Genomic DNA, 23,085 nt, shown 5'->3' with positions numbered 1-23,085 from the left:
TGGCTGTATAAATGGAATAGCTGTATAAATTGAGCCCTCCCACACTGACTTTACCAGTCTTCTGTGTTCAGTCTTGCACTTTATCTTACACCCTAATGTTTGCAGGCCTTACCCCCTACCTGTCATGTCTTTGTTGTCCTTCTCAATACCCAGTGGAACTGATTTCAAACTGAATCGAGTTGCTGTTTTAGAATTCACTTAGATAGGCTCATCATTTTAAGAAATCTGATGCGACATTATTTGAGGACTTAAGCACTCATTTCCTAGATTCCTTTCTTTTCCAAATATGGAACCTCCTTTGTCTTATTTTATGTTTTGACTGAATGCGACAGGTGAAAATTGAGAATATATCCATGATCTCTGGCAGGGTTCCCATGGGATAAGCGATTTCCATAGAGAGAAGGAAAAGGCATAGGTTACCACTCAGTTCTCTGCTTTTGAACATGAATCTGGTGCCTATGAGTCTTTAGAATTTGATGCTCAGCCACTGTGAAGCTTCACAGCGTGGCAGCACCTTACTTTCCCATCTGAGATAGTTTACATGTGACAGAAACAGCTTTCAAGAATTCCTTGTTGCCTAGAGGGTTAAGAAGGAAATGTAGCTCTTTGAGCATCACTGATAAAAGTGAAATCAAAAAATAAATAAGCAAAATAATGGAAGGCTTTTTATAGAAGCTCCCCTGTATAACAGAGTATCCATATACTTTTTTCTTAATTTCTCGACTCTTAATGACTCATTAAAACCATTCTATTTTTTTAAATATTAGAACAAAACCATTTGAACACCATTCTAATACATTACCTATAATTGTTGCTGAGGCAATAAAGAAAATAACCTCTCCAAGTCCCAGATGTCATATTAGGAAGAAATTTATTTATTACCAATGTATTTATGTTCCCTCTTAAAGTGTTTTTTAATCAAAATTTATGTGTATAGGAGATATTTCAAACCAAGTCATTTATCTTTTTTTGGTGTAAATAGTCATAGCCAACCACAACAGTAAATGTCACTTCCTAGAGCAACAGCTTGCACATGCTCAATACAAATGTTATAAATTAGTACATAAAGTTTTAGAGTGTTTAATAAAAGCTTAATAGTTTTCTGACATACTTTTTCCCAATTTCTTGGTGCTGTTCATTTCCAGAGCATTTGTACACATGTGAAAAAGAAGCCCTTTAAACACTGCCTACTTTTTACATCCACTGCTCATAACTTGTCTGAGCTATTAAGGATGAAAAAAATCCCATAAATCAAGATGACATGAAGGGAAAAAATCAACTTAATGCCATGAGAAAATAATGTGTCCTTCCCACCAAAATAACCTAAACAAACAGCTGAAGAAATTGTTCTAAAGGATTAAAATATTAGTCAAACGTTTCTTTCTTTGAGATAATTTTGCTTAAAACAATTTTCACATAAAGTTAGGTGGCTAGTGAAAAGATTGCTCAAAGGTGTGGTTTTCTATTTTGTGGTTAAGATTTATAGACCTTAAGCCTTGAAGCCATTGAGCATTCATGCTGAACTCAGTTGGAATAGCCTGGGAGGTGGCAGGTCACAGGTTAAAGTAAAAAGTAGGTAAGCTTTCCCTTACCTGGTCTTCTCTCTACCATAAAGCACATGGTTTGGAAGTGGTCTCACCACTCAAATAAGGTTAAAAACCACCTAAGTAGATCAAACCAGGGAAATGATCCCCTCTTAATATATCCAATTCAGCTTAGAATTGGAGGCACTATGGTTCAGCAACCCGAAAGTACTGATGAAGCAGAGAAAATGGGATCATACTTCTACAACAATCTGCTTCCAGAGTGGAGCTTGTAGCCTAACCTAAGGGGAAAATAGAGTGAGTACTTTGTCTCATAGGGTAGGGAAAAAGGGAGCTAGAAGGACAAATTTATCACAGATCGTCTTGTGGATTTAACATTCTTTTACTCCAAAATTGAAAAATACTCAAAACCCACGAGAAAATACCAATGGGTAGGTAAAAGAGTCACTTAAAAACTACAATAATGGTCTCTAAAATATATGCCAAAATAGTTGCTGTTGCTTGGGGGTAGGGAGTGCTTAGAGCTTTATGCTTGTCATATTCATCTACTAGGATGGCCATAACAAAATATCACAAACTGGATGACTTAGTATAAATTTATTTTCTCACAGATATAAAGTCCAAGATCAATGTGTCAACAAGTTTAATTTCTTCCGGGACCTCTCTTCTTGGCTTGCAGATGGATGACCATCTTTCCCTTTGTCTTCACATGGTCTTTCCTCTTTATATTGTCTGTGTGCTAGCTCCTTAAAAGGACACCAATCATGTTGGATTCAGGCCCACCCACATGACCCCATTTTATCTTAATTCTTTAAAGGGCCTATCTTCAAGTATTCATATTTTGAGGTACTGGGGGTTAGGACCTCAACATATGAGTTTGGAGGAAGGAGGGAGACACAATTCAGCCAGTAATAGTGATGTACAAAAATTGAAGTAGACTTGTGTTAAATGAAAATTATAGAAGACCATTTCTCTGGACTAAGTTTCTGCACTAAGCCCCAACAGATCGGATTAAAAATTAAAATGAAGTCAATCATTCATGTCACCAAACCCAAACTAGATTTTTTTGGACCTTCCTAGAAATCAGGAGAAAGAGATAACAGCCAGTTTCCCAAACAGACCCATTTAAATATTCGATCAGCTTGATAATAAAAGTCCTTCTGTTTTAATCCTTACAATGAGCGACCTGAAGTAACCTGATGTTAACCAGTTATCACTATTGTTCTATCTACCTGTCCCCAACTTACCAAGAAAGTAGCTTTGAAAAAACAAATACAGTCTTTGTCCTTTGGTTCTGCTCTCTTCAGCCTTTCTATGCCTATAAAGCCAACCCTTTCTATTTTAGGGAATGAAGTATTGCTCAATTCTAGAATCATAAGAAAGCCAATTGAGATCTATAAAATTGTAGTTTTGTCCTTTGATACTTGACATAGCTCATATAGACAATTTGAATCAAACTTATTTTTGCTTACTGATTCACAATAACCTAGGTAAATGTGGCAGTTGAGAGCTTGTTATCCTATAGCGTCCCACACACTCTGTTTGCTTCTCTGTATGCCAGTAAATTCTTTCTAGCCCTCTCTATACTTATTGCATCCATATTTGTACTCAACAAGAGTGTACAAGCTTCTAGGTACTAAAGTTATGTAAATAGCCTTAGGTAAGCGAAGACCCTGATTTGTAAGCATGTGGAATGCAGCCCATGAGTAGACCACAAAATCAATTTAGTGGATGGTGCCATTGTTTCAATAAAAGAGATTTAAAATATTATAGTGTGTGAAATAGTAACATGAGTAGAGAAGTGATATCAGCAACTATAAAGGAGTAAGGATCTCCGAAAATTCTCTCCTCCAGGGAAGCAATCAGAACAGTGGCAAAATTGTCAGGACCAACTTTTTCAGAACTATGGAAATTAAAGGCTGCAGCAAACCAAGAAACTGGCTGAATTTCAGTCAAAACAGTAAACTTTGCAGCATTTTAACTTACCCTATTCTCACTGCTCTATCCCACCCCTGTGGTAGACTTGAAAACCAAAAGCCAACTCAGTGAATTCAGCAGACTGGCAGCTACTGGAGGGGGCCCAACAAGTTTCACAGGGGAGTTCTCTCAAACCACATTCCCAGATAATTATTATTATTTGACCTGCCTGGAGTTTCCTAGAAGAATTCATTCACAAGTCTGGCTTTATTTGATCTGATTGGAGATTGCCTAGTGAAAACAGCCTTTTTTTCTGGGGTCACTTGTTAAAAACAATCAGAGGCAATTTTTGAACATTACAGATGCCTGAGGCAGTAGATAATGATTGGGTCAAACAATAGGCTCACAAAAAAGCTTAAAAGGAAATTCTGGGGAATGTGTTATGATAGGAAGCTTTGGAAAGTTCTGATAATCTCTGGGACTCTGCTGTACATGTGCCTGGGGGTATGTACATGCTCAGGAAAGGCTTGAGATGGCCCTAAACTCTCACATCTAACTGACCTTGAGTCTGCATAAGCAGAAGGTCACATGTCTGAACACACATATTGTCCTACAAAAATCACTAAATTGTATATTTTAAGATGGTAAATTTTATGGTATGTGAATTATATCTCAATTAAAAAAACTATTAGTTGTTTATCTGAAATTCAAAATAAAAAATAAGAGTAGGTAGCTCTATCATAATGTTGATTGAAAGAATTCAGATACTTCATTCACATGCAATTCAAAAACAGGCAACACTAATCTATGTTGATAAACCTTCAAGTAGTGTTTACCTCTTTGGGAGTAGGGTGGGTGTTTACTGTAAGGGGACATGAGAAAGCCTTTTTGGGGGCCTCAATATGTACTATATCTTGATTGAGGCTGTGGTAACATGATAGGTATTATATATACCCATGTATAAATTCATTAAGCTGCACACAGGATTTGCTTTGCTATATGAATTTGCTTTGCTATATGAATTATATCTCAAAAAAAATTTTAAATATAAGTATAAACATTATTTTATCAAAATTTTGCTGTAGTTGAATATATGTGTATATGTATAACTAGGTCATGATGTAAAATATGTTTATTTCTGTGGGCATGATCAAAGTGTCTGAAAATCCTAAACTAGAATGTTAGAATTCTATGTAGAAACTTGCATACTTTGAGATATGAACAAATTGTACTTATCAGTCACATTTCTTGGAATACAATTTTTTAAAACTACAAGTTGTTTGAAGTATTGCTCTAATAAATAACCACACAATGAGTCAAAATCTTCGGCCAGGTGCAAGTGGCTCATGCCGGTAGTTTCAGCACTTTGGGAGGCTAAGGCAGGAGGGTTGCTTGAGCCCAGTAGTTTCAGATCACCCTGGGCAACATGATGAAATCCTCTCTATACCAAAAATGAAAAAGTTAGCCAGGCATGGTGGCATGTACCTGTGGTCCAAGCTACTGAGGAGGCTAAGGTCGGAGAATCACTTGACTCTGGGAGGTCAAGGCTGCAGTAAGGCCATGTTTGTGCCCCAGCACTCCAGCCTGGGTGACACAGCAAGACCCTGTCTCAAAAAATAAAAAAAAGTATTCTAGCCTTATCATTCTCAACTGAAGAATGATGAGATTCATAAATTTGGAAACGAGAGCTTTGTTTCTCATAAAGAGTTGCAGCCTGGTCTGCAGGGTGGCCATTCTGACAGGCTGAAAAGCATAGCCTCCAGTCAGAAGCCAGACACAGACACTTTGAGGGAGGGGCAAAAGGAAAATGAATTTACATTGAGCAAGGTGGCACATATACAGATTTAATAAGCTGTACGAGGAGTTGTGAATATTTATGGAAGAAGAAATGTGCGCATGTGCAATTGATTTTCATACCCCTTCATGGGTCTCTTGTGAAAAAAATGCCAGCATCAGCATGATCCAAAGGTGGAGTTTTTGGCTTGGTGACATCAAATGCTGAAACAGAGGACACGAAAACCCCTTACTGCACATTCTCCATAGACGGTCCAGAACTACTCCCTGATTGGTATCAAGCAAAAAAAAAAAAAAAAAAAAAAAAAAAAAAAAAGAAGGGGCAGTGGCAGGTGGTTGGTTGATATAAGTGGTGGAGTATTTTGAAAGGACTGGTTTTTGTTTATCCCTTATGGAAGAAAGTCTAACGGCAGTTAGCAAGGAAGGAGGTATAATGGGGCATGTCTGATCTGTCATCCCAAGACATGGTCGAAAGCTCAGTTTTCAAGGTTACTCTGGAGTCCCCTTGGCCAAGAGGGCATCTTTTCAGTCTGTTGGGGGTCTTGGGGTTTTATTTTTATTTCTTGTCACCAACCATCAGAATCCCAGCTTTAAACACCGTTCTTTATAAACGTTTCACTTCCAAAGCCAAAAGTGACCTCTTTACTTTCTAAATCTTACATTATTTCATTGGTTTCTTTGATACAGGAGCTAGAAAGAAATTATTTAGGCAGATAGTGAGGGTAAGAGAGTCCTCCATAAGTTTTCCTTTTAATAAAAAGCAGCCCCAAAATGATTTCTTTTCTAACAGAAAGCAGCCTGAAAAGTCAAGCTGTAAGCATAGATAAGCAAGCTAAAAGCTTTCATAGGTAAATGCCGGCAGCTGAGCCAATAGAAAAAAGGCTACCTGGGGACCAGGCATGTTCAACATAGTGGCTCCATCTTCTCTTTTATTTGTCAACCACATGTACAGTAAGGAAAAAACATAATGGCACCAGCCAGGTGGAGAACCCACAGTAAGGAACAAACAACATGGCACCAGCTAGGTAGAACCCATCTGCATAATACAAGATTAGGGTGGGATGGCCAGTTTCTTTGTGCACTATGCAAACATCATACCTGGTCTGATCAATCTTTTGGGTCCTGTGTAAATCAGACACTGCCTCCTCAAGCTGTCTATAAAACCCCATGCATTTCACCACAAAAACGGAAGACCTACTCAGGTGCTCCTCTCTCTGCAGGAGAGAAAGCTATTCTGTTTTTCTTTTGCCTATTAAACATCCGCTCTTAAACTTACTTCTTGTGTCTGCGTCCCCGATTTCCCTGGTGTGGGACAATGAAATTCGGGTATTTACCCCAGACAACAATGCTGCTTCATCTTTATTATAGTATATTTACCTCTGACATTAACCTGGCATGGTATTCTTGTATTATTTCCTTTCCTGATAATACAATCCTGGGAAATCCTGGGATCACATGATTATATTATTCCTTTCCTCATTTCCCATAAAGCTTTATGTTGTAGTTTGCAAATAATAGATATGGCACAAAAGAAAGAAATCAATAAAGGTAAGTGACCCTAAACTATGTAAATTTAGAAGTTTAAAATTTATATAAGAATATAAAAATCTAATACTTAAGTACAAATAAAAACTCATCAAACAATAGGTGAGTAAAACTATGTGTGTATGTCTGTATATATGTATAGATGCATGTATGTATGTATATAATTTATTGTGTGTACCTGGAAGTTTAAATCTATCATTCATTAGCAAGTCAAAATGATTACTGGATTCTGAGCTCAAAAGTCCCCTTTTCTGTTCTGTACCTCACCTATAGGTTGCCAAACCAAGTTCATAGTTCACTAATGTCAGGGAGAGTTGAGGAAAATCAATAAGAAAACAAAGATCTTAACCTAGAATCAGAACGAAGGATTTTGACTCTTCACTAGAACAAACAAGCTTTTATCATCACTTGGCTTGGACATACCCAAGAAATTGCAAAGATAGAGATGAACCATGCTCCTGAATCAAATAACTTTTGGCTTAATATTTTTTTAAAATAATGAAAACAAAATTTGTCTCTTTCTAATTGAACCTCACCCTTTATGTGATGTTTTGTGATGAAGGCAATAAATCACAGAATCCAAATAGGAATCAAATATGTATTTCTTCAGGGTTGTGCCTTTCATGGGTCAGCAGTTTAAACTGCATGTCATCTCTCTTGTTGGTAACTGTTGCTATTCTTTGCTGATTGACTGTAATTGATTGGCCAGTGGGTGGTAAACAGCAGGACAGTGAGACCGCACAGCTTAAACAGCAATGAGGAAGCACTTCAGACATTTTTCAAGACCTTAAGTGGTCTAGTGTTTATTTTCTTTCAAAGGCACATATGTAATTGTGCAATCTTAGCTGTAAGAAGATAAATTCTTTTTGAAAAGCAGAATTCTTATGAAAATATATGCTTAGTCAAAATCCCAGGTATTACTAAATACTCATTCTCTTATGATCATCTCTCCATGTCTTAATTTAAGCATCTTCAATTGTGAATCTACTTCTTGGCAGAATTCTTCTTCACAAATTTTGAGTAGATAATAACAGAAGAGCTTTCCCGAACTTCAACATCTCACTTTCACATTCATAAAATTTGTAATTTAAGAGCTGACCTTCATAGGAGATTCTCTTTAATGTACATAACACCCAATCATTGGCTTAAAAAAAAAGTAGGATGGCAAAATAAAAGCAGTTTTCACTGATTTTACTTCTTATTGAGAGTAAGATTTAGACACATGTCTACTTTAAGTCTACTTTTGGTATGGTACTGCAAAGGCTTCAGCCACCTATATTTCAGACCTGTGATCTAAGAATAGAAATTTGTAATTTATTATCAGTAACTGTGATGTCTGGGATTTGATTTTTACCCCCCTTACATGCTAATAAATTAATTTGTTACTGTTTCATAGATTCTGGTAGAAGACACAAGACTCCTGGCTCAAAAACAAATAATTTTAGTATTCACAGCACAGCAAGTTGATGAGCATCAGGATGATATGTTGGTTTTGCTCTACTTCCTATGGGGGGTAATGCAGAGAGCCAGATGGAGAGTGCACACATAGCAGATTTGCTTGCAGTTAGAGGAAAAAAAGCAGCAGCATGCCCAGGAGTAGTCAGGAGGAGTCCTGAATTTTCAAAATAGGTCTAGATAATTCTTACTGTCTTTTTCCAAAACATTACCCTGAACGCAGCCAAAAAGAGATGAACATTTTCTAAGGACAGCAGCATTCAGTGACCAAACTGCCTTACTAAGATGTGTCAACTAGGAGGATGTGATGAGGGGGAGTCAGAAATATCTTTGAACTGATTTTTGAAGAAGTCTTTCTAGTGCTCAACAATACCAGATGCCTGTAGATGGTGTAGAATGTGGAATGTCCATCAGATAAATGGCCCTTAATAATTAGCCCATTTTGAGGCCAGGCGTGGTGGCTCATCCCTGTAATTCCAGCATGTTGGGAGGCCGAGAGGGGCAGACCATAAGGTCAGGAGTTTGAGACGAGCCTGGCCAATATGGTGAAACTCTCTCTTTACTAAAAATATAAATATTAGCCGGGCATGGTGGCAGGTGCCTGTTGTCCCAGCTACTCGGGAGGTGAGGCGGGACAGTCTCTTAAACCCAGGAAGTGGAGGTTGCAGTGTGCTGAGATTGTGCCACTACACTCCAGCCTGGGCAACAGAGTGAGACTCCGTCTTAAAAAAAAAAAAAATAGCCCATTTTAGACTAACCTTTTGTACTAAGGGCATACTATTTTTCAACTCCAGGTGGGCTGGAGTTTAATTTCAAAGCCTACAGCAATGTTGCCAGAGATGAGACAGTAACATGAAAACCTTAAAAAGTTTCAACAGTGGTAAGATACCAACAGTAGCTCCAACAGAGAGTCAAGGGTCAATGCATGCAATTTTTCAGGAGTAAACAGGGCCAGCGCATCATGTGGCTTTCTTCTTTTTTTCTGCAAAACAAATGAGTTAACTTTCACAGAAATCAAAAGTCTAATATACATTGGTAGCTTCTGCATCAGAAACATAGAATTCTTTACTATGTGCCCAGTCCATGATGGTGGCTGTGTTGTCATGTCTGCTGTCATGATGACCTGGGCGGCACAGGGTTTATCAGCTACTTGGCCCTAAAGAGGAGTGTCTTTAATCTCCCTGTCTGAGATCTTCGAAGTGGCAGACCAGATGGCTCTGACACTAATAACGACCCAGGAGTCAACAGAAATGTAGCAAAGCTGAACAAAGGGGGATTGACCAAGTCTATGAGGACTGCCCTGAGTTTGCTTACCAAGAGGATTGACTGAGTCTGCTTTTGGTTTCACATAGCTGACCTTGACGCTGAACAGTGAGTGACAGCAGCTCAGTGGACACCATCAGGTGTCCAGCTAAAGCTGAATTAGTAGTACACCAGGCCCAATCATTTAGTGAAGCCTCTTTGAATCTAGGATCCCATTGTTCCAGCTACTTTAATTCCATTTTAATGTAAAACTGAGATAACACTCGGGCCGGGCTAGCTGCACTAATGAATATGCCATTTCCATTTAGTGAGGCCTGTGGGTTCCCACCTATCTTGTTAGTCATGAGTTCAAGTTAACCCACTCCTGTTTTGGGTGAGAGATACTAAGCAGAAAAGCCACACGGGGTCCCTGTGAGTAAGGCATTCCATTTCAAGAGCCTAGTGTTTGCACAGGCCAATAGCTGCATTTCAAAAGGGATGTACTTGGTGCCTGTATCAGGCAGGTGGTGCTGTTTCACTGGGAAATAGCCCGAGTCTTCCCATAGTCTTTCAAGTCTATAATTGTGAGGATTGTTTTCTGCTAGAGCACCCTGCAGGAGACAGTAGGTGCAGCAGTCCCTGAGCAAGAGAGTGCCTTCTGGCACTTAGGGGATGGAGAAGTGCAGGCATCTACTACACCATTCCATTTTAAATTCAGATGTGGGAACACAAAAATCACTACATTGAATTAGCCCACTGGGCCCCACCCACAATGTCACTAACAAAGATAAGTCCCATCAAAACTCCCATGGGTTGAATTTGAGCACCATTTTCCCCTAAGGAAACATAGACCAAGAAGTTAACAAGTATGTGAGTTAGGGCTATAGCAACAACTGCCAGGAGGCTACATTGTCTCCCAGCAAGGAATGCATGGCATGCAGTGTGGCAGCAGAGAGTATCTCACAGGAAACAGGGAAGATAAGGAGGCTTTTTCTTTGCCCTTGATCTCTCCAGAATTAGCGCCTAAGCACAGTTATGCTTCCTTCCCTGTGTACCTCCCAGCATCTGAGTGTCTGGGACTAGGGACCCCTTCTTGCACCTGCACAGCCCACTGTGGCTCCCACCTAACAGCCCTCATGTCCTTTGGTCACCCTGCACTTAGTGCTCTGTCTTCCTTGGCAGCCAAGTTGGGCTGCAGCAAGGATAAGATATGCTACAGCAGCTGGCTCTGCACCATTAGAAACAGTTTTGCACTTATTTTAGGTTTCCAGCAGCCACTCATTTGCAACTCAGAAAAACAAATTTCCAATATTTTTAGCCCAACCAAAGGTCTGCGTCAAATAGCAAGGTCATCATTGCTGACACCATTTATTTCAACTTTTTGGATTCCTAGGCTCCACAACCGCAGCCACATTGCCTTTCAGTTGGGGCCGCAGGGCTTATTGCTTCATTGTCATGGTAGCAATCTTTTGTCCTCTTCCCTGGAGGACAGTAAACAATAACCAATGTACCTTTTGGGCAGCTTGTTTCAACCTTATCTCTCACTGCCTAGGATCATTAACAGTTAGGACAAGGAAGGGCCCTTACTCTGCCTCCTCCATCCTTCCCTACATCTTGGAGTGAGTACATTCACTACCAGTCCCAGGAGTCCTCCTCTGAACCCAACTTTTAGGATTCTTGTCCTTCCTCTGCCAGAAAGCCAATCTCTTTCAATATTCTATCCTTATCTCTAAAACTACTGGGTCTAGAATTTTATTTTACCCTCCTTACAAACTAATAAGTTAGTCTATTACTGTTTCAAGGATACTGGCAGGAGACACAAGATTAATGGATCAGAGGCAAAAGAATTTATTACTCACAGTTCAGTAAGTAGCATGAGCATCCGCATGTTTGCTTTAGTTCCTCTTGCCCCCAGGGTTAGGGTGGTGAGGAAGAGGGCCCACATGAATGCTACATATATAAGCTGGGTTTGCATTGTAGCTGAGGAACACCTTGCATTTTAGAGCAAGCAGTAAGCAAGCCTGCTCTTTGTCCTGAAGGGGAGAGCTTACTTCTCCCTCAAGAGTATCTAATAGAAACCCTGAGAAATGGTCCAGATAAAAAATAGTCAGGGTCTTGCATTTTGAATACATCCTGCAGGAAAAGACAGGGAGTCTCGTGGGCCATGACAACTGCCTCTCCCAACATTAACATGTTTGACCACCCATTACACACCATAAGATACTCTACTAAGTTCCTTTACTGCCTTATTTCATTTAATCAGCAGGCCAACTCTGTGAGTCAAGTACCATTATTATCATCCCCATTTTGTAGATGAGAAAACTGATGTTCAGAGAGTTTAATAGGCCAAAATCACATAACTGTAAAAGGAGAAACTAGTGTTCAAATCTAAGTCTCATACCAAGGCCCATTCTCTTAACCACTGTCTTACGTCTGTCCAGTTGTTGACTCAGGATTCTGCAAAGTTCTTCAGGGCATTTTAATATATGTACTTACCAGGGTTGGACATTTACACACTCAAAGACATATTAATATCTAGCCAGTTGAAGCACAAATGTTATGAGGGCAGACATATTTCCCCTACTTTATATGAGGTTGATAATGGTTGCCTTCTCTGTGTAGATGCAGGTAAAATGTCTACAAGATATCTTGGAGGGTCACCATTTGCCTCTGTTTACCACCAGCCTCTCATAGTTTGTGCTTATTGTTCTAATGTATTCATAGTGCACCTACAGAGAATCAAAACAATTATTCATCATAATTTTTATTGTGAGGATAGTTTTATTAAAAAATTATCGAAAAGATAGAGGAAAAGGAATTAATTGGGAAATCTTATATATCTGAGCAGCACTTCCCAACTTTATATATCAGAGCAGTCTTTTCAAAACCATTGTTTGAAAATGTATACGCTCTGCAAACACAGTAGTAATCTGATTAAACATTTTCTTGTTTATTTATTTTTTATTGAGACAGAGTCTCACTATGTTCCCCAAGTTAGTCTCGAATTCCTGGGCTCAAGCCATCTTCCTGCCTTGGCCTCCCACAGTACTGGGATTGTAGGTGTGAGCCACCATGCCCGGCCTGATTAACATTTTCTGGTGCACATCAGTACTCTTCTAATTATTCCTGCCTTGTTTTCTGGTTTTCCCACAACTCAGTAACTCCCCATCTATATCCAACAGATAAACTCCAGCCAGTACATACAAACAATAAATATGCTAGAAATGAGTAAAAGGCCAGTTAACCTGTATATATAGTTCAGCCTACTGGAATAACATTTATTCAATAAAACATTTTAACTGAACACTAGTTATGTGCATGTCATTGAAAGTCCTGAATATGCAAAATAAACTTTAGATCAATTCCCACTGATATGTGCATTACCTAACAATATGCCCACATTTATCTAAAATAATATTATAGTGAAACATTCACAATAATTTAAAAACATGAATTATAATTATATAAGTAAATATGTAAATATATGAATATAAATATATGTGGAATGAAAACATAAATGAATTTAATAGCAAGAAATTAAATTTTTCAAAATTTAATTTTTGGTAAAATTATTTTGATTCATAAAAGTTGAACAAGATTAATAATAATGACAGTAATAAAAACAGTAGACACTACTTCCAGGAGTTTACCACCTAATCAAGGAGAGAAAAAATTCTCAAGAAATGGTTGCATAATACTTTCCAACCAATATAATCTATGTGCAAATTCCCACTCTGCCTTTTCTTTTTTTTTTTTTTTTTTTTTACTGGTAATAGAGTTTATTCAAATGTGCCTTAATATAGGCGCTGGGGCTTGCCCATGGTGCTCTTGATATATAAGGCCAGACATTCTGCCAGTATTTCTTGAGCAATGACACCAAGAAGTTGACAGCCAGGTGAATGTTATCCACAAGCTCATCGTCTGTCATCTTCACGTGACCAACAGCTACAGCCAGATATAACACCTTCTTCATTTGGAACTTGATTGTGAACTTCACCTCATCCACTTTGGCCACCATGTTTTCGTTGTGTGTGAGCAGGGAAGGGAACTTTCCTGCCTTATTTAGACGTGGGCCGAGGATTCGTGGAATCTGCTCGATCAGGGACTCTGAGGCCAAAAACGCATCATACTTCTTGGCCAGCTTCTTGACCAGTTTTTTATTCTTGTTGAGTTTTTTCAGCGCCTCAATGTCCATGTGGGGGATATCCATGGCCTTGGCCTCGTCACAGTGCTACTGGTCCGCCAGAACACACACAGAGAACTTGGGGCGGGGAGTGGACTTAAGCCTGATGGTGCCCAAGAAGCGCTTGTCCTTCTGGGGGTCATACTTCTTCAAGCTGATCTGCAACTACACCGTCTCCAGGAATTTGCGGTGCTAGCGCTGGTTCCTGTGCAGGACTTTCCGCACTGCCTCCTACTGGGTGTCGCGAGAGACTTTGCTGCTCATGGCTTCTGCCGCCACGCTAACCGGAAAAGAGTCTGCCTTTTCTTTAACATTTTATTTTGTATAAAGAAAACAATATGGAAAGGGCCCAGAGTGAGAAAGGAGATGGGAAGTAAATTTTTCATTCAATCTGGACATCTGTAACAGAGAGATATAATCTCTAGGGTAGTTAAGGTACACACAAGCCTATGGGAAAAATGATGTGGTTTGAAAGGTGTTTAAATCCATTTACACTTTTAGCAGATTAGACCACCTGCTACACAGCAATATCCTGAGGGTATTGATTGAGGACAGCTAAGTTTTGATGAAAGAAGGGATAAAGACCAGAATTGAAGTTATTTAGATAGGATTTCAGATCTCTGAGTGAGACAACTCAGGAGGAAGCCCTTAAGATTAAAGAGGTACCAGCATGAGGGCCTAGGGTTTCTCGGAAAAATTAGGAAGGAAGAATGGAGAGGGAATAAAAGTAGAAGTGGGCATTTCAATTTTAGTTTTCATGCCCAGAATATCACGATTTAGTCTTGAAAATAGCATCCAGCTCTCGTTCATTTTTGTACTGACGTAACATACCTTCTATTTGCTAGCTTTCAGGGATAATTATTCAGAATGCCAGCCTCTACTATTCTCATCAGGCTTGCTTGGAAAGATAGTCCTTCTGTGGATGAAATGTATGGTACCTAGGAGTGTACCTAGCCACCATAATTAAAGTGTAATAGGCAAGTAGATAAACAAATGGTTAGATCAATAACAGTAAGCCAGGCATTCCAAAGTATTTGGGTTTCTTTCATTTTGCTCTGGGGCAAGTCATCTGACCTCTTTGTCAGAGTTTTCTCATAGTTAAAAATAGGGCAAATCAATTGTTTCCTACTGTGTTTCCTGGGAGTATAAAATTTGGTTCATTTTAAAGAACTGTGTAGCAGTTCAATATTATAACACCGAACATATGGATTCTTCCTTAGATAAACTTCAAAATACTACATTATTTTTGTTAAAAAAAATAAAACTCCACTATTCTCTCTTTGAACCATCTCTCTCACAATGTTATCATTGTACACATTCTGAAATTAACTGATGTACTTCCTGCTGAGGCACAGATAGCAGATAAAACGAGGTTCTGGGCTCCAAAAAGAGCAAAAGCCTACACACAAAAGACTTTTTCTCCCAGAGGTCAGAAAATTCAGCTTGAAGGGTTGGCAAACACCCAATGTATCATTCAGCATTACTTGTATATATTGTCTGAGTCCACTACAGCAAGCCAACTAAATGATGAGAACTACCCTCTGGAGATTAATTATGTTTCCTTTCCTATTCTGCATTGAAGTCTCTCTCTTGATAATGTACTCCCAGAACTTCAATTTCCAGGTTACATGCAATATTAAAAGTAGTGGATTCATAGTTTTGAATGACTATTCTTTCTCATTTTCATTCCTCTTTTCAGAAAACGCAAAGAATGACTAGCTAATTCAAACAACCGTATAATTTGCAGATGGAGATTCTGTAGTGCAACCATGGAAAACTTTTGCTCTCCTCATTGTTATGCTTCTTCTGTTAGGATCATCAAAAGCAGGTAAACTTATCAAAGAAAATGACAGATAATTAATCTCTCAGGACATAGAGAAGGGAGAACAATTTAAATAGTGTCTCTTCTCATTTCTAGTCATATAGGCTTTCATTTTTTAAACCCAACACTTTTAGACTTAAAATAATAGGAACTTTTCAGGGAAAAAAAGGCATTTTGTTAGTATATTTTTGTTTCAGTTTACAATCAGTGTTGAGACTTTAAATGTCTTTTATAAATTTCATAAGTACCTAACACAAGAGTAGGTATGTGACATGTATTTAGCACTTATGAAATAATTTAGATCCAGACTTAAGCTTCATACTAAAATGTTTTTCCTTAAATAATGATGCTTTATATAATTCTAAGAAAACTCAAAAATTTTCTGAAATCCTGCTCCCCAACTTCAATATAGTTTTAAATGAGGTTCTTCTTCCCACATTGAGGAAATTCCCACAATCATCTAATAAATTCACTCTGATATATCCATTGTGTGATACACTCCTCTGTTGTTCCAACCTTTATTTCACTTGATATGAACACAGTTATCTCCAAATATACGCTGTACTCCCTTGCTTGCCCTCTGTGGCAGGTTTTCAGAATTTTCCTCCAATTGCTCCTCAAAGAGCCTCCAGCTTCACCCATCAGAGCAAACACACCCAGTTTCTCCTGTGCAGGGGCTGGTGGAGTCAGATGGCTCTACTTGTCTAGGACCACATATACTATGTTCATATTTGAATGGAAAAGGGAAAAAAAGCTAAAATACATTAAAGTGAATGGCAAAAAAAAAAAAAATAGAAAAAGTAAAAAGTGATCAGGTGAGCAACTTTCATATATAGAAAATAAATAGAAATCTTTAGACGCCATGGTCTACCAATTCTTATTTGTCTTGCTGATTAAAGCAAAAACATACATGTGGAGGCCAGGCACGGTGGCTCACGCCTATAATCCTAGCACTTCAGGAGGCCAAGGCGGGTGGATCACCTGAGGTCAGGATTTCGAGAGCAGCCTGAGCAACATGGTGAAACCCCATCTCTATTAAAAATACAAAAATTAGTCGGGCATTGTGGTGCAAGCCTGTAATTGGAGCTACTCCGAAGGCTGAGACACGAGAATCACTCAAACCCAGGAGACAGAAGTTGCAGTGAGCCAAAATTGCGTGACTGCACTCCAGCCGAGGCTATAGAGTGAGACTCTGTCTCAAATAAAAAAAAAAAAAGAAAAAGAAAAAAAACCCATACATATAGGAACCAAAAATAAATGTTCTCCAGTAATAATGCTGTTCAATCAAGAATAAAGACTAGAAGGTAGTGGTTAGGGGGTCCCACTTCGGAGCCTGATATCTAGGCTGTAATCCTGTTCTGCTCCTTGTAAGGCCTTGGGCAGGTTACTTAACCCTCAAGGGCTTCGGTTTACTCATCTGTAAAGTGGGGAGCATTTGTCTAGATTTATCTATCTCTTCATAGAGCTGTGGTGAGAATGAAAATTAATCATATGTGTAAAATATTCAAGTTGGTGTCTAGCATGCAATAGAGGACTCAGTTATGTTAGCCATTCAACTATTATCCTGACTGTCTTTAGACCTTTATGGTACAACTGTAATACTTTCATCAGACCAACCAACTTACCAGGTCCACAAAAAAAAGATCAGATAAGTAGATACAAAGAATTTCATTTCTTCATGAAAAAAACCTGAAGAGATTATTGAATTGACTCAAAGTCTCTTACTCTCTGCTCTGAATCTTGATTAACTTTGTTAGTAATTAAAATACACATTTATTCTCTTTTATTCTTTTTAAATTACCAAGCTCACCAATATTAGCTTTTGTGATAGAACATGCTGTGAAAATTACTACATCAGTCTATTCCACACTTGATATCCATTGACCTGGAAATGAGAAAATAACCAAATCTAACATTTGATATAAATATTATCATAAAAACAGTGATTTCGAGCCCACTACTTAAACAGTGACTAAAATATTATTTCAGAAATGGAATTTTGCCTAGGAAGAAATTACATTTTAAAATAGTGAGACAGCATCATTCTCAGCAAACTATCACAAGGACAAAAAACCAAACACTGCATGTTCTCACTCATAGGTGGGAATTGAACAGTGAGAACACATGGACACAGGAAGGGGAACATCACACACCGGGGCCTGTTGTGGGGTGGGGGGAGGGGGAAGGGATAGCATTAGGAGATATACCTAATGCTAAATGACGAGTTAATGGGTGCAGCACACCAACATGGCACATGTATACATATATAACAAACCTGCACGTTGTGCACATGTACCCTAAAACTTAAAGTATAATAATAAAAAAAGAATGTTGAAGGAAGATAGAAGAAATATAGAACAAAAGTGAAGGTGGCTTATCAGAGAATTTGTGACCTGGATGTAGGAAGTTTGAGACTTTAGAGGGATGCTAAGGAGAATAACATGTGATCACTACACTAAAAAGCTTATAACTCTGCAGTCATATCGTGTACTTCTAATGTCAGGCACAATGCGAATTCCTCCTATGTATACCATCTAGAGTAAATACTGCAAATCAGTTTATTGAACCCCATGATGAACCCAGTTTGAAACTGCCTTCCTGTATAATAAATACTGGTAAGCTAAAAACTGCATTTTTAGATTCCTTGCAGTTAGAAATTTGCAGGTGTTACAATTGGGAGTTTCTTCTGGCTTTATTGTTTTTGGCTAAGTAGAATCCAAAATCAGTTCCCTTGACTTCCTGGGACTTCTTTATTTTGCCTAATACTCTATAATAAATCTCTCCCCTTTCTGCTTAAACTAGCTTATTAGGGTTCTCCCGAGAAACAGAATTAAAAGGGGGTGTGTGTGTGTATGTGTGTGTGTGTGTGTGTGTATGTGTATGTGTATGTGTATGTGCACGCATGCTCGTGTGTGTGGTGAGAAAAAGATGGAATTGGCTCACATGATTGTGAAGACTGGCAAGTTCAAGATCTTCAGGGTAGGTTAGCAGACTGGAGACCCAGGGAAGGGTTGCAATTTGAGTTCAAAGACAGTATGCTGGCAGAATTTCTCCTTCCAGAGAGGTCAGTCTTTCTACTGAAGCCTTCAACTGTTTGGATGATACCCACTCCCATTATAGAAGGTAATCTTCTTTATTAAAAGTCTACTAATTAAATTTTAATCTCATCTAAAAAAATCTTCACAGAAACATTTAGATTAACATTTGACCAAATATCTGGGTACTATAGCCTAGTCAATTTGACACATTTTTTTAAAAAAATCATAACTAGAGTGGTTTTGTTGTCCATATAAAGAGCTCTATCATATCATTTCACATAATCCTCACAATAAACTTGCAGGTTAAGGACCACAATCCTTATTTCATAGATAAGAAAACCAAATTCCAAAATATCTTGCACTGCACCATGAAACTAGTAAGTAGCTTAATATGATTTGGAGTCAGAACTCTAGATTCCAAGACGAGTGCTCTTTCAGTTACACTGCTACTGCCAATAACTTCATCTGGGAAGATAAAACTAACCACGTGAAGAAATAAAGGGTGAATACAACAGCAACTACTAACCCCAACTGTAGAAAGAATTTAGATATCTATCATGTTTATATAATTTGGGCCTAGGGTAGGGTTTTATGGATAAGGTGGGTTTTAAGATGGGTAAGATATATGCCAAGGAAAGAGAGAAAACACTCCAGATGAAAGAAACAGCAAGCAAAAGCAGAGGGTGGGTAAAGGCATAAAGATGTGAGGACGGAGAGAAGTCTGGGCTGACTTAGGAAGTGGTGAGGGAAGAAGTTTGATGCCTAGATTGGAACTTATTATGTCAGTCTTAAAATTGATAACCCAGGTAGACATTACAGTTTCTTGGGCAGAGAGGCATCTTGATGAATGCGGTGTTCAGCTATTACTCCTATTCTAGTAGCTGCCAGTCTTCATTTCTAGTTCTGGCACATCAACTCTATATTTCCACCTGTTCCCACAACATGCTTTATTATCACCTTATATCTCTCATTTCCAATGCCAACCATTTTTCTCCCAGACAGGTGCTCTTTCTTAACAATGGTATTGCTATTTCCTCCAGCCTTCCAAACTACATCTTTAATGCTTCCTTCTTTTTGTTCCCTAGATCTAATGTTCAACAGGGCCTCATTTCTTCATCTCAGTTGTCACTTGAGAACTGGTAAGGTTTAAGTGCATCTCAATGTGCCCAGATTACAATAATAGTTCCCTAACTGACATCTCTGTTTCTAGCATAAAGGAGGATTGTAGAAAAAATATGCTTAAGCTCTCAACAGCGTGTGGCTGGTTCTCCAAATTCTAAAGGTTACTTACAGTTTACGTAGTAAAAGGGTCACCTCAGCTCTAAAGATCTGGCATAATTCTTAAAGAGCAGTAAGTGCATTACATATATTCCCTAGCCCTTACTCCCAGGCAGAATTAATTATTCCCCTGAGACTCTAAACTTGCCTAAAGATAGGATATATCACATTGTTTTATAGTTAATTATGTATATGCCTGTCTGCCCCTGAGGTGTAAGATTTTTACTCCGGCACCACACCGCTTTTTCACCACTAAGCACTATTCTTTGTTCCTGTCATATCCTTACTTCTCTGCGTACCCAATTTAGAGCTCATTATTCATCATTATAATTACTGTGTTACAAAAAATTATTTCTTTAACATATCTCTTCTTCCATCTTACATTCTTGGCAAAGCCCCAACTCTTAAACCTACCAATCTTCTTCCTTGTCAGCACCCAAACAACTAAACTTTGATAGAGAGTGGTTTTATAATCAGACTGACCAATCTCACTATAAATGCATGAACCTAATATAAAGTGGTCACAATAGCTTACATTATCCTCTAATTAGCATCATTTTTATCCTCTTCATAGTGAAAGTCCTGCCTCCACTTTTTCACCTCACAGTCTCTCCTTTCTTCATCATACTCGTTAGTCTTCTCCTTCTACCACTCCATGGAGACTACTCTTGATAAGATAAACAACAGTCTCTATATTGCAAAATCCAGTGGATGCTACTCTGTTACTTAACCTTTCAAGAACATTTAAGACAACTGGTTGCTTGATTATTTTCCTACTCACTGGTCACTTTATCTCAATCTCTTTTGCCTCCTGCTTCCTAGCTCAACCTCTAAATTTTGGAGTGATTTGGGACTCCGTGCCAGGTAACTTTTCCCCCTATCTACACATTTTAAGTATTTCACCCAGTACCATGAGTTTAAATATCATCTGATTAACATGGTGGTCCATATCTATATCTCTAAACTAAACCTCGTCTTGAGACTCACTTATCTAACTGCCTCTTTAGATGTCTATTTGGATGCCTAGTAGCATCAGAAAGTTAACATTATCACAACAGAACGCTTCCTACCTCATCCACCCTCACAAATCTGCTTCCTCCCAATTTTCCCATCTTAGTACTAAATTTACTATCTAAATAAATGTTCAAGCCAAAACATCTTGAGAAACTGTTCTTGGTTCATCTTTATTTAAACAACATCCACCATTTAACCATTAAGAAGACCTATAGACCTTCCTGGAAACATATTTCAAATCTGTTCATTCCCTGCTTCCTCTATACACTCCATCTCTACACAACACCCAGTCAAATCTTTTAAAACTGTAAGCTAGCTATACTATTCCAGTGTGTGACCTTTCCCTTCCCATCAAACAGAAAAAAATGCAAAACTTTTCCCTGGCTTACCTTTACCATTGTCCCATAGAACTCCTTTCCTCAACCACCATGCTTTCTCCACACTTGCCTTCCTTCTCCTTCTCACACAAAGAAAACATATTTCTACCTTAGAATCATCACGCAGCTGCACCCTTGGCTTGGAGTGCTCTTCCTTCTGATATTCATGTGACCAGATGTTTTTTGGGGGGCGGGGTGGGGCACGGGCAGAGAGGAAGTTTTGCTCTTGTTGCCCAGGCTGGAGTGCAATGGCGTGATCTCAGCTCACTACAACCTCTGCCTCCCAGGTTCAAGCAATTCTCCTGCCTCAGCCTCCTGAGTAGCTGTGATTACAGCTGCCTGCCGCCACATCTGGCTAATTTTTGTATTTTTCACCATGGTGAGACAGGGTTTCACCATGTTGGCCAGGGTGGTCTCAAACTCCAGACCTCAGGTGATCCACCTGCCTTGGCCTGCCAAAGTGATGGGATTACAGGTGTGAGCCACCATGCCCAGCCTGTGACCAGCTCTTAATGGCTATTCAGGTCTCATTTCCAATGTCGCTTCCTCAGAGAGACTTTCTCTGCTCATCAATCTGAAGTAACCAATAAATCACTTCCTATGAGATTATCCTTTTATAATTATTTGGTTCATTTTAATATCTGATTTTTTCTTAATAATCCATGCATCCCTTTATTCTTTCTCTCATTTTTTATCTGCCACACTAGAATGTAAGTTTATAGAAGACATCTAAGCCTGTAGAATATGGGAGTATATTCCATATCTACCTTGTTCCCTGCTCTATCCCTAGTGCCCAGAAAAGTGATTGGCATATTCTAAGCATTTTATTAGAATAAATACATGATTGATAAGGTCTATGGTAACCATTACCACCCATGATAGAATTGAACTTCTTGGCTTCCTCGTAGTTAGGTTTATCCATGTGACTAGTTTAGGCCAAAAAGTTGAGAGCAGAAGTGATCTATATCACTTCTGGGTCAGAACATTTAACACCAATGCAAGAATTTCCAGAGCTCCCTTTCTTTCTGTCATGTGACTATTTGGGTAATCCACCAGTCTGTCCTAGAATGAGGACAATAATGAAGTGGGAAAAGAACTACCAATCAACCCACAATAGACACATACCATGAGCAAGAAGTGTTTATTTGTTGTTTTAAATCACTGAGATCTTGAGCTTTTGTATTATACAGCATAATCTAAGCTGCCATGATTAGAACAAGAACTATTTTTGCATCTTAATTAGATGACTAAATTTAATATCCCAGTATAAGTATACTATAAATATTTCAGTGCAAACTTTAAACATGAGTCTTTTACAGGACTCAATCCTTATCTATACAGCAGATGAGCATCTGCTAACCTCTCAAAATTAGATTGACCATTGTGAGATCAAAATATGTATCTGAGACTGAAACTTGTGGACAAGTTAAATTACTAATGAACAGTAATTCTGTATTTTAATGTCACTCTACATACATAGTAAATCAAATGAAAGCTTAGAGAAGATAGAGAACTGAATTGCCATATTAGGAAATGTTTCGTACGTGTATTTCCAACTTTACACTGTCATGTCATCATGAAATTAGTGTGAAAATCAAGTAACATTTTAAATAAACTCTGCCAGCTCATTGAAAGGATTCTAAATAAAATCCTTCATGCTATAAATGAAAAGCCAATTTTCAACAGAGACTTAACGTCTATTGTCAAAATAAGGTATAGCTTTATATACTTCAGGCTTTATTCATATAAGGTATTCTATAGTTGGTGTGTTCATCCCCTTCAAAATTTATGTCAAACTTTAATTGCCATTGTAACAGTATTAAGATGTGGGACCTTTAAGAGGAGATTTGCCCATAAGGGAAGGCTATACTCTCTT

The 23,085-nt window shown here is 38.4% G+C and overlaps 1 pseudogene; it reads right to left on the bottom strand.

The window, feature by feature from the left end:
• Positions 1-13,291: 13,291 nt before the first annotated feature.
• Positions 13,292-13,944, bottom strand: LOC100979398 (large ribosomal subunit protein uL1-like; annotated as a pseudogene).
• Between the last annotated feature and the right edge of the window lie 9,141 nt (positions 13,945-23,085).

The sequence above is a fragment of the Pan paniscus genome, chromosome 4 (genome assembly GCF_029289425.2).
Source record: "Pan paniscus chromosome 4, NHGRI_mPanPan1-v2.0_pri, whole genome shotgun sequence".
Lineage (NCBI taxonomy): Eukaryota > Metazoa > Chordata > Mammalia > Primates > Hominidae > Pan > Pan paniscus.
The sequence above is the reverse complement of the archived record's forward strand: the minus strand, read 5'-3'. Positions and strand labels throughout refer to the sequence as shown.